At 40.4% G+C, this 10000-nt stretch overlaps 19 non-coding genes across 19 annotated transcripts; all 19 read right to left on the minus strand.

The window, feature by feature from the left end:
• Positions 1-53: 53 nt before the first annotated feature.
• LOC115191286 (5S ribosomal RNA) lies at positions 54-172 on the minus strand. Its single transcript, XR_003877623.1, has one exon. It is a non-coding gene; the product is annotated as a 5S ribosomal RNA (ribosomal RNA).
• A 409-nt stretch (positions 173-581) lies between these two features.
• LOC115191256 (5S ribosomal RNA) lies at positions 582-700 on the minus strand. The gene has a single exon (XR_003877596.1). It is a non-coding gene; the product is annotated as a 5S ribosomal RNA (ribosomal RNA).
• A 409-nt stretch (positions 701-1109) lies between these two features.
• LOC115191257 (5S ribosomal RNA) lies at positions 1110-1228 on the minus strand. Its single transcript, XR_003877597.1, has one exon. It is a non-coding gene; the product is annotated as a 5S ribosomal RNA (ribosomal RNA).
• A 409-nt stretch (positions 1229-1637) lies between these two features.
• On the minus strand, positions 1638-1756 carry LOC115191258 (5S ribosomal RNA). The gene has a single exon (XR_003877598.1). It is a non-coding gene; the product is annotated as a 5S ribosomal RNA (ribosomal RNA).
• Positions 1757-2165: 409 nt separating this feature from the next.
• On the minus strand, positions 2166-2284 carry LOC115191259 (5S ribosomal RNA). Its single transcript, XR_003877599.1, has one exon. It is a non-coding gene; the product is annotated as a 5S ribosomal RNA (ribosomal RNA).
• A 409-nt stretch (positions 2285-2693) lies between these two features.
• LOC115191261 (5S ribosomal RNA) lies at positions 2694-2812 on the minus strand. The gene has a single exon (XR_003877601.1). It is a non-coding gene; the product is annotated as a 5S ribosomal RNA (ribosomal RNA).
• A 409-nt stretch (positions 2813-3221) lies between these two features.
• Positions 3222-3340, minus strand: LOC115191262 (5S ribosomal RNA). The gene has a single exon (XR_003877602.1). It is a non-coding gene; the product is annotated as a 5S ribosomal RNA (ribosomal RNA).
• A 409-nt stretch (positions 3341-3749) lies between these two features.
• On the minus strand, positions 3750-3868 carry LOC115191263 (5S ribosomal RNA). Its single transcript, XR_003877603.1, has one exon. It is a non-coding gene; the product is annotated as a 5S ribosomal RNA (ribosomal RNA).
• Positions 3869-4277: 409 nt separating this feature from the next.
• Positions 4278-4396, minus strand: LOC115191265 (5S ribosomal RNA). The gene has a single exon (XR_003877604.1). It is a non-coding gene; the product is annotated as a 5S ribosomal RNA (ribosomal RNA).
• Positions 4397-4805: 409 nt separating this feature from the next.
• On the minus strand, positions 4806-4924 carry LOC115191266 (5S ribosomal RNA). Its single transcript, XR_003877605.1, has one exon. It is a non-coding gene; the product is annotated as a 5S ribosomal RNA (ribosomal RNA).
• Positions 4925-5333: 409 nt separating this feature from the next.
• LOC115191267 (5S ribosomal RNA) lies at positions 5334-5452 on the minus strand. Its single transcript, XR_003877606.1, has one exon. It is a non-coding gene; the product is annotated as a 5S ribosomal RNA (ribosomal RNA).
• A 409-nt stretch (positions 5453-5861) lies between these two features.
• Positions 5862-5980, minus strand: LOC115191268 (5S ribosomal RNA). Its single transcript, XR_003877607.1, has one exon. It is a non-coding gene; the product is annotated as a 5S ribosomal RNA (ribosomal RNA).
• Positions 5981-6389: 409 nt separating this feature from the next.
• LOC115191269 (5S ribosomal RNA) lies at positions 6390-6508 on the minus strand. Its single transcript, XR_003877608.1, has one exon. It is a non-coding gene; the product is annotated as a 5S ribosomal RNA (ribosomal RNA).
• Positions 6509-6917: 409 nt separating this feature from the next.
• On the minus strand, positions 6918-7036 carry LOC115191270 (5S ribosomal RNA). The gene has a single exon (XR_003877609.1). It is a non-coding gene; the product is annotated as a 5S ribosomal RNA (ribosomal RNA).
• A 409-nt stretch (positions 7037-7445) lies between these two features.
• LOC115191271 (5S ribosomal RNA) lies at positions 7446-7564 on the minus strand. Its single transcript, XR_003877610.1, has one exon. It is a non-coding gene; the product is annotated as a 5S ribosomal RNA (ribosomal RNA).
• A 409-nt stretch (positions 7565-7973) lies between these two features.
• Positions 7974-8092, minus strand: LOC115191273 (5S ribosomal RNA). The gene has a single exon (XR_003877612.1). It is a non-coding gene; the product is annotated as a 5S ribosomal RNA (ribosomal RNA).
• Positions 8093-8501: 409 nt separating this feature from the next.
• LOC115191274 (5S ribosomal RNA) lies at positions 8502-8620 on the minus strand. The gene has a single exon (XR_003877613.1). It is a non-coding gene; the product is annotated as a 5S ribosomal RNA (ribosomal RNA).
• A 409-nt stretch (positions 8621-9029) lies between these two features.
• On the minus strand, positions 9030-9148 carry LOC115191275 (5S ribosomal RNA). Its single transcript, XR_003877614.1, has one exon. It is a non-coding gene; the product is annotated as a 5S ribosomal RNA (ribosomal RNA).
• Positions 9149-9557: 409 nt separating this feature from the next.
• LOC115191276 (5S ribosomal RNA) lies at positions 9558-9676 on the minus strand. Its single transcript, XR_003877615.1, has one exon. It is a non-coding gene; the product is annotated as a 5S ribosomal RNA (ribosomal RNA).
• Positions 9677-10000: the final 324 nt, after the last annotated feature.

Consider the following 10000-nt stretch of genomic DNA (forward strand, 5'->3'; position numbering starts at 1 on the left):
ACAAGGCAGTGTTGCTGATGAAATAGTGTAAGAGCACACCCTCGTGGACAAAAAGCTTACAGCACCTGGTATTCCCAGGCGGTCTCCCATCCGAGTACTAACCAGGCCCGACCCTGCTTAGCTTCCGAGATCAGACGAGATCAGGCGTACCCAGGCTGGTATGGCCGTAAACGATAAACAATCTCTTGGTACAACATATATAGTCAAAGTGAGTCTGATAAACAGACATTGCATTTTCACCAATTAGATAAGCAGCTTGAACTTTGTGTCACTGAAAAAGTAGAAGAAATTACAAACACTGTAGCCATCACTTTATAGCACAGGTAGTTGGATAAAATACAAACTTTATTTCTTTTCATCATTTGAACAGGGTAAGGGAGCACAAAGCACACACAAGCTGCATTCAGCAACAATATTATTATTTGTCTTATAAATACAAGGCAGATGCTAACTGACAACACACGGAACTTTGATCCTATTAAAAAGGCAGGAAGCTGCATTTAGTCAATTCATCATTAAATGCTTACTACAAGGCAGTGTTGCTGATGAAATAGTGTAAGAGCACACCCTCGTGGACAAAAAGCTTACAGCACCTGGTATTCCCAGGCGGTCTCCCATCCAAGTACTAACCAGGCCCGACCCTGCTTAGCTTCCGAGATCAGACGAGATCAGGCGTACCCAGGCTGGTATGGCCGTAAACGATAAACAATCTCTTGGTACAACATATATAGTCAAAGTGAGTCTGATAAACAGACATTGCATTTTCACCAATTAGATAAGCAGCTTGAACTTTGTGTCACTGAAAAAGTAGAAGAAATTACAAACACTGTAGCCATCACTTTATAGCACAGGTAGTTGGATAAAATACAAACTTTATTTCTTTTCATCATTTGAACAGGGTAAGGGAGCACAAAGCACACACAAGCTGCATTCAGCAACAATATTATTATTTGTCTTATAAATACAAGGCAGATGCTAACTGACAACACACGGAACTTTGATCCTATTAAAAAGGCAGGAAGCTGCATTTAGTCAATTCATCATTAAATGCTTACTACAAGGCAGTGTTGCTGATGAAATAGTGTAAGAGCACACCCTCGTGGACAAAAAGCTTACAGCACCTGGTATTCCCAGGCGGTCTCCCATCCAAGTACTAACCAGGCCCGACCCTGCTTAGCTTCCGAGATCAGACGAGATCAGGCGTACCCAGGCTGGTATGGCCGTAAACGATAAACAATCTCTTGGTACAACATATATAGTCAAAGTGAGTCTGATAAACAGACATTGCATTTTCACCAATTAGATAAGCAGCTTGAACTTTGTGTCACTGAAAAAGTAGAAGAAATTACAAACACTGTAGCCATCACTTTATAGCACAGGTAGTTGGATAAAATACAAACTTTATTTCTTTTCATCATTTGAACAGGGTAAGGGAGCACAAAGCACACACAAGCTGCATTCAGCAACAATATTATTATTTGTCTTATAAATACAAGGCAGATGCTAACTGACAACACACGGAACTTTGATCCTATTAAAAAGGCAGGAAGCTGCATTTAGTCAATTCATCATTAAATGCTTACTACAAGGCAGTGTTGCTGATGAAATAGTGTAAGAGCACACCCTCGTGGACAAAAAGCTTACAGCACCTGGTATTCCCAGGCGGTCTCCCATCCAAGTACTAACCAGGCCCGACCCTGCTTAGCTTCCGAGATCAGACGAGATCAGGCGTACCCAGGCTGGTATGGCCGTAAACGATAAACAATCTCTTGGTACAACATATATAGTCAAAGTGAGTCTGATAAACAGACATTGCATTTTCACCAATTAGATAAGCAGCTTGAACTTTGTGTCACTGAAAAAGTAGAAGAAATTACAAACACTGTAGCCATCACTTTATAGCACAGGTAGTTGGATAAAATACAAACTTTATTTCTTTTCATCATTTGAACAGGGTAAGGGAGCACAAAGCACACACAAGCTGCATTCAGCAACAATATTATTATTTGTCTTATAAATACAAGGCAGATGCTAACTGACAACACACGGAACTTTGATCCTATTAAAAAGGCAGGAAGCTGCATTTAGTCAATTCATCATTAAATGCTTACTACAAGGCAGTGTTGCTGATGAAATAGTGTAAGAGCACACCCTCGTGGACAAAAAGCTTACAGCACCTGGTATTCCCAGGCGGTCTCCCATCCAAGTACTAACCAGGCCCGACCCTGCTTAGCTTCCGAGATCAGACGAGATCAGGCGTACCCAGGCTGGTATGGCCGTAAACGATAAACAATCTCTTGGTAGAACATATATAGTCAAAGTGAGTCTGATAAACAGACATTGCATTTTCACCAATTAGATAAGCAGCTTGAACTTTGTGTCACTGAAAAAGTAGAAGAAATTACAAACACTGTAGCCATCACTTTATAGCACAGGTAGTTGGATAAAATACAAACTTTATTTCTTTTCATCATTTGAACAGGGTAAGGGAGCACAAAGCACACACAAGCTGCATTCAGCAACAATATTATTATTTGTCTTATAAATACAAGGCAGATGCTAACTGACAACACACGGAACTTTGATCCTATTAAAAAGGCAGGAAGCTGCATTTAGTCAATTCATCATTAAATGCTTACTACAAGGCAGTGTTGCTGATGAAATAGTGTAAGAGCACACCCTCGTGGACAAAAAGCTTACAGCACCTGGTATTCCCAGGCGGTCTCCCATCCAAGTACTAACCAGGCCCGACCCTGCTTAGCTTCCGAGATCAGACGAGATCAGGCGTACCCAGGCTGGTATGGCCGTAAACGATAAACAATCTCTTGGTACAACATATATAGTCAAAGTGAGTCTGATAAACAGACATTGCATTTTCACCAATTAGATAAGCAGCTTGAACTTTGTGTCACTGAAAAAGTAGAAGAAATTACAAACACTGTAGCCATCACTTTATAGCACAGGTAGTTGGATAAAATACAAACTTTATTTCTTTTCATCATTTGAACAGGGTAAGGGAGCACAAAGCACACACAAGCTGCATTCAGCAACAATATTATTATTTGTCTTATAAATACAAGGCAGATGCTAACTGACAACACACGGAACTTTGATCCTATTAAAAAGGCAGGAAGCTGCATTTAGTCAATTCATCATTAAATGCTTACTACAAGGCAGTGTTGCTGATGAAATAGTGTAAGAGCACACCCTCGTGGACAAAAAGCTTACAGCACCTGGTATTCCCAGGCGGTCTCCCATCCAAGTACTAACCAGGCCCGACCCTGCTTAGCTTCCGAGATCAGACGAGATCAGGCGTACCCAGGCTGGTATGGCCGTAAACGATAAACAATCTCTTGGTACAACATATATAGTCAAAGTGAGTCTGATAAACAGACATTGCATTTTCACCAATTAGATAAGCAGCTTGAACTTTGTGTCACTGAAAAAGTAGAAGAAATTACAAACACTGTAGCCATCACTTTATAGCACAGGTAGTTGGATAAAATACAAACTTTATTTCTTTTCATCATTTGAACAGGGTAAGGGAGCACAAAGCACACACAAGCTGCATTCAGCAACAATATTATTATTTGTCTTATAAATACAAGGCAGATGCTAACTGACAACACACGGAACTTTGATCCTATTAAAAAGGCAGGAAGCTGCATTTAGTCAATTCATCATTAAATGCTTACTACAAGGCAGTGTTGCTGATGAAATAGTGTAAGAGCACACCCTCGTGGACAAAAAGCTTACAGCACCTGGTATTCCCAGGCGGTCTCCCATCCAAGTACTAACCAGGCCCGACCCTGCTTAGCTTCCGAGATCAGACGAGATCAGGCGTACCCAGGCTGGTATGGCCGTAAACGATAAACAATCTCTTGGTACAACATATATAGTCAAAGTGAGTCTGATAAACAGACATTGCATTTTCACCAATTAGATAAGCAGCTTGAACTTTGTGTCACTGAAAAAGTAGAAGAAATTACAAACACTGTAGCCATCACTTTATAGCACAGGTAGTTGGATAAAATACAAACTTTATTTCTTTTCATCATTTGAACAGGGTAAGGGAGCACAAAGCACACACAAGCTGCATTCAGCAACAATATTATTATTTGTCTTATAAATACAAGGCAGATGCTAACTGACAACACACGGAACTTTGATCCTATTAAAAAGGCAGGAAGCTGCATTTAGTCAATTCATCATTAAATGCTTACTACAAGGCAGTGTTGCTGATGAAATAGTGTAAGAGCACACCCTCGTGGACAAAAAGCTTACAGCACCTGGTATTCCCAGGCGGTCTCCCATCCAAGTACTAACCAGGCCCGACCCTGCTTAGCTTCCGAGATCAGACGAGATCAGGCGTACCCAGGCTGGTATGGCCGTAAACGATAAACAATCTCTTGGTACAACATATATAGTCAAAGTGAGTCTGATAAACAGACATTGCATTTTCACCAATTAGATAAGCAGCTTGAACTTTGTGTCACTGAAAAAGTAGAAGAAATTACAAACACTGTAGCCATCACTTTATAGCACAGGTAGTTGGATAAAATACAAACTTTATTTCTTTTCATCATTTGAACAGGGTAAGGGAGCACAAAGCACACACAAGCTGCATTCAGCAACAATATTATTATTTGTCTTATAAATACAAGGCAGATGCTAACTGACAACACACGGAACTTTGATCCTATTAAAAAGGCAGGAAGCTGCATTTAGTCAATTCATCATTAAATGCTTACTACAAGGCAGTGTTGCTGATGAAATAGTGTAAGAGCACACCCTCGTGGACAAAAAGCTTACAGCACCTGGTATTCCCAGGCGGTCTCCCATCCAAGTACTAACCAGGCCCGACCCTGCTTAGCTTCCGAGATCAGACGAGATCAGGCGTACCCAGGCTGGTATGGCCGTAAACGATAAACAATCTCTTGGTACAACATATATAGTCAAAGTGAGTCTGATAAACAGACATTGCATTTTCACCAATTAGATAAGCAGCTTGAACTTTGTGTCACTGAAAAAGTAGAAGAAATTACAAACACTGTAGCCATCACTTTATAGCACAGGTAGTTGGATAAAATACAAACTTTATTTCTTTTCATCATTTGAACAGGGTAAGGGAGCACAAAGCACACACAAGCTGCATTCAGCAACAATATTATTATTTGTCTTATAAATACAAGGCAGATGCTAACTGACAACACACGGAACTTTGATCCTATTAAAAAGGCAGGAAGCTGCATTTAGTCAATTCATCATTAAATGCTTACTACAAGGCAGTGTTGCTGATGAAATAGTGTAAGAGCACACCCTCGTGGACAAAAAGCTTACAGCACCTGGTATTCCCAGGCGGTCTCCCATCCAAGTACTAACCAGGCCCGACCCTGCTTAGCTTCCGAGATCAGACGAGATCAGGCGTACCCAGGCTGGTATGGCCGTAAACGATAAACAATCTCTTGGTACAACATATATAGTCAAAGTGAGTCTGATAAACAGACATTGCATTTTCACCAATTAGATAAGCAGCTTGAACTTTGTGTCACTGAAAAAGTAGAAGAAATTACAAACACTGTAGCCATCACTTTATAGCACAGGTAGTTGGATAAAATACAAACTTTATTTCTTTTCATCATTTGAACAGGGTAAGGGAGCACAAAGCACACACAAGCTGCATTCAGCAACAATATTATTATTTGTCTTATAAATACAAGGCAGATGCTAACTGACAACACACGGAACTTTGATCCTATTAAAAAGGCAGGAAGCTGCATTTAGTCAATTCATCATTAAATGCTTACTACAAGGCAGTGTTGCTGATGAAATAGTGTAAGAGCACACCCTCGTGGACAAAAAGCTTACAGCACCTGGTATTCCCAGGCGGTCTCCCATCCAAGTACTAACCAGGCCCGACCCTGCTTAGCTTCCGAGATCAGACGAGATCAGGCGTACCCAGGCTGGTATGGCCGTAAACGATAAACAATCTCTTGGTACAACATATATAGTCAAAGTGAGTCTGATAAACAGACATTGCATTTTCACCAATTAGATAAGCAGCTTGAACTTTGTGTCACTGAAAAAGTAGAAGAAATTACAAACACTGTAGCCATCACTTTATAGCACAGGTAGTTGGATAAAATACAAACTTTATTTCTTTTCATCATTTGAACAGGGTAAGGGAGCACAAAGCACACACAAGCTGCATTCAGCAACAATATTATTATTTGTCTTATAAATACAAGGCAGATGCTAACTGACAACACACGGAACTTTGATCCTATTAAAAAGGCAGGAAGCTGCATTTAGTCAATTCATCATTAAATGCTTACTACAAGGCAGTGTTGCTGATGAAATAGTGTAAGAGCACACCCTCGTGGACAAAAAGCTTACAGCACCTGGTATTCCCAGGCGGTCTCCCATCCAAGTACTAACCAGGCCCGACCCTGCTTAGCTTCCGAGATCAGACGAGATCAGGCGTACCCAGGCTGGTATGGCCGTAAACGATAAACAATCTCTTGGTACAACATATATAGTCAAAGTGAGTCTGATAAACAGACATTGCATTTTCACCAATTAGATAAGCAGCTTGAACTTTGTGTCACTGAAAAAGTAGAAGAAATTACAAACACTGTAGCCATCACTTTATAGCACAGGTAGTTGGATAAAATACAAACTTTATTTCTTTTCATCATTTGAACAGGGTAAGGGAGCACAAAGCACACACAAGCTGCATTCAGCAACAATATTATTATTTGTCTTATAAATACAAGGCAGATGCTAACTGACAACACACGGAACTTTGATCCTATTAAAAAGGCAGGAAGCTGCATTTAGTCAATTCATCATTAAATGCTTACTACAAGGCAGTGTTGCTGATGAAATAGTGTAAGAGCACACCCTCGTGGACAAAAAGCTTACAGCACCTGGTATTCCCAGGCGGTCTCCCATCCAAGTACTAACCAGGCCCGACCCTGCTTAGCTTCCGAGATCAGACGAGATCAGGCGTACCCAGGCTGGTATGGCCGTAAACGATAAACAATCTCTTGGTACAACATATATAGTCAAAGTGAGTCTGATAAACAGACATTGCATTTTCACCAATTAGATAAGCAGCTTGAACTTTGTGTCACTGAAAAAGTAGAAGAAATTACAAACACTGTAGCCATCACTTTATAGCACAGGTAGTTGGATAAAATACAAACTTTATTTCTTTTCATCATTTGAACAGGGTAAGGGAGCACAAAGCACACACAAGCTGCATTCAGCAACAATATTATTATTTGTCTTATAAATACAAGGCAGATGCTAACTGACAACACACGGAACTTTGATCCTATTAAAAAGGCAGGAAGCTGCATTTAGTCAATTCATCATTAAATGCTTACTACAAGGCAGTGTTGCTGATGAAATAGTGTAAGAGCACACCCTCGTGGACAAAAAGCTTACAGCACCTGGTATTCCCAGGCGGTCTCCCATCCAAGTACTAACCAGGCCCGACCCTGCTTAGCTTCCGAGATCAGACGAGATCAGGCGTACCCAGGCTGGTATGGCCGTAAACGATAAACAATCTCTTGGTACAACATATATAGTCAAAGTGAGTCTGATAAACAGACATTGCATTTTCACCAATTAGATAAGCAGCTTGAACTTTGTGTCACTGAAAAAGTAGAAGAAATTACAAACACTGTAGCCATCACTTTATAGCACAGGTAGTTGGATAAAATACAAACTTTATTTCTTTTCATCATTTGAACAGGGTAAGGGAGCACAAAGCACACACAAGCTGCATTCAGCAACAATATTATTATTTGTCTTATAAATACAAGGCAGATGCTAACTGACAACACACGGAACTTTGATCCTATTAAAAAGGCAGGAAGCTGCATTTAGTCAATTCATCATTAAATGCTTACTACAAGGCAGTGTTGCTGATGAAATAGTGTAAGAGCACACCCTCGTGGACAAAAAGCTTACAGCACCTGGTATTCCCAGGCGGTCTCCCATCCAAGTACTAACCAGGCCCGACCCTGCTTAGCTTCCGAGATCAGACGAGATCAGGCGTACCCAGGCTGGTATGGCCGTAAACGATAAACAATCTCTTGGTACAACATATATAGTCAAAGTGAGTCTGATAAACAGACATTGCATTTTCACCAATTAGATAAGCAGCTTGAACTTTGTGTCACTGAAAAAGTAGAAGAAATTACAAACACTGTAGCCATCACTTTATAGCACAGGTAGTTGGATAAAATACAAACTTTATTTCTTTTCATCATTTGAACAGGGTAAGGGAGCACAAAGCACACACAAGCTGCATTCAGCAACAATATTATTATTTGTCTTATAAATACAAGGCAGATGCTAACTGACAACACACGGAACTTTGATCCTATTAAAAAGGCAGGAAGCTGCATTTAGTCAATTCATCATTAAATGCTTACTACAAGGCAGTGTTGCTGATGAAATAGTGTAAGAGCACACCCTCGTGGACAAAAAGCTTACAGCACCTGGTATTCCCAGGCGGTCTCCCATCCAAGTACTAACCAGGCCCGACCCTGCTTAGCTTCCGAGATCAGACGAGATCAGGCGTACCCAGGCTGGTATGGCCGTAAACGATAAACAATCTCTTGGTACAACATATATAGTCAAAGTGAGTCTGATAAACAGACATTGCATTTTCACCAATTAGATAAGCAGCTTGAACTTTGTGTCACTGAAAAAGTAGAAGAAATTACAAACACTGTAGCCATCACTTTATAGCACAGGTAGTTGGATAAAATACAAACTTTATTTCTTTTCATCATTTGAACAGGGTAAGGGAGCACAAAGCACACACAAGCTGCATTCAGCAACAATATTATTATTTGTCTTATAAATACAAGGCAGATGCTAACTGACAACACACGGAACTTTGATCCTATTAAAAAGGCAGGAAGCTGCATTTAGTCAATTCATCATTAAATGCTTACTACAAGGCAGTGTTGCTGATGAAATAGTGTAAGAGCACACCCTCGTGGACAAAAAGCTTACAGCACCTGGTATTCCCAGGCGGTCTCCCATCCAAGTACTAACCAGGCCCGACCCTGCTTAGCTTCCGAGATCAGACGAGATCAGGCGTACCCAGGCTGGTATGGCCGTAAACGATAAACAATCTCTTGGTACAACATATATAGTCAAAGTGAGTCTGATAAACAGACATTGCATTTTCACCAATTAGATAAGCAGCTTGAACTTTGTGTCACTGAAAAAGTAGAAGAAATTACAAACACTGTAGCCATCACTTTATAGCACAGGTAGTTGGATAAAATACAAACTTTATTTCTTTTCATCATTTGAACAGGGTAAGGGAGCACAAAGCACACACAAGCTGCATTCAGCAACAATATTATTATTTGTCTTATAAATACAAGGCAGATGCTAACTGACAACACACGGAACTTTGATCCTATTAAAAAGGCAGGAAGCTGCATTTAGTCAATTCATCATTAAATGCTTACTACAAGGCAGTGTTGCTGATGAAATAGTGTAAGAGCACACCCTCGTGGACAAAAAGCTTACAGCACCTGGTATTCCCAGGCGGTCTCCCATCCAAGTACTAACCAGGCCCGACCCTGCTTAGCTTCCGAGATCAGACGAGATCAGGCGTACCCAGGCTGGTATGGCCGTAAACGATAAACAATCTCTTGGTACAACATATATAGTCAAAGTGAGTCTGATAAACAGACATTGCATTTTCACCAATTAGATAAGCAGCTTGAACTTTGTGTCACTGAAAAAGTAGAAGAAATTACAAACACTGTAGCCATCACTTTATAGCACAGGTAGTTGGATAAAATACAAACTTTATTTCTTTTCATCATTTGAACAGGGTAAGGGAGCACAAAGCACACACAAGCTGCATTCAGCAACAATATTATTATTTGTCTTATAAATACAAGGCAGATGCTAACTGACAACACACGGAACTTTGATCCTATTAAAAAGGCAGGAAGCT

Source organism: Salmo trutta, unplaced genomic scaffold, assembly GCF_901001165.1.
Source record: "Salmo trutta unplaced genomic scaffold, fSalTru1.1, whole genome shotgun sequence".
NCBI classification, from domain to species: domain Eukaryota; kingdom Metazoa; phylum Chordata; class Actinopteri; order Salmoniformes; family Salmonidae; genus Salmo; species Salmo trutta.